Here is a 357-nt window from a genome sequence, read left to right on the forward strand (position 1 = left end):
AAAGCAGGAAGGAAGTTGTGAGCTTGTCTGGGGTTGAACTCAGCGGAACAAGTTTCTTTTTTTTTTTTTTTCCTCTATGGCTTGGCAGGACCGCTGGAGGGAAACACTAAAAAAAAAAAAAAGTTTCCATTGTTAACTAGCAAAGAAAAAAAAACCGTTTCAACCTCTGTGGGTTAAAGATACACCATCCATTTTCCATCCCTCGTTTGATCTTACTAGATATGTCTTGCTGCCGCTGTTTTGAAGCCTCAACCGAGTTTCTTTTCACCAAGATGATCCAGGGGGGCCGCTGCCCTGCGGCTATAAGGGGCCCTTGGCAGACACAGGCGGCTCAGCCTCTCCCAGCCGCACAGGTTG

At 46.8% G+C, this 357-nt stretch overlaps 1 long non-coding RNA gene across 1 annotated transcript in view; it reads left to right on the top strand.

Moving 5' to 3' along the window:
• The first annotated feature begins 22 nt into the window (after positions 1-22).
• LOC109296910 overlaps positions 23-357 on the top strand; it is a 6,851-nt gene continuing 6,516 nt past the window's right edge. The window contains exon 1 of the long non-coding RNA XR_002097095.1: positions 23-353. This is a non-coding gene — a long non-coding RNA (uncharacterized LOC109296910). The remainder of the gene's footprint in view (positions 354-357) is intronic.

The sequence above is a fragment of the Gavialis gangeticus genome, unplaced genomic scaffold (assembly GCF_001723915.1).
Source record: "Gavialis gangeticus isolate Ggan-Ray unplaced genomic scaffold, GavGan_comp1, whole genome shotgun sequence".
NCBI lineage: Eukaryota > Metazoa > Chordata > Crocodylia > Gavialidae > Gavialis > Gavialis gangeticus.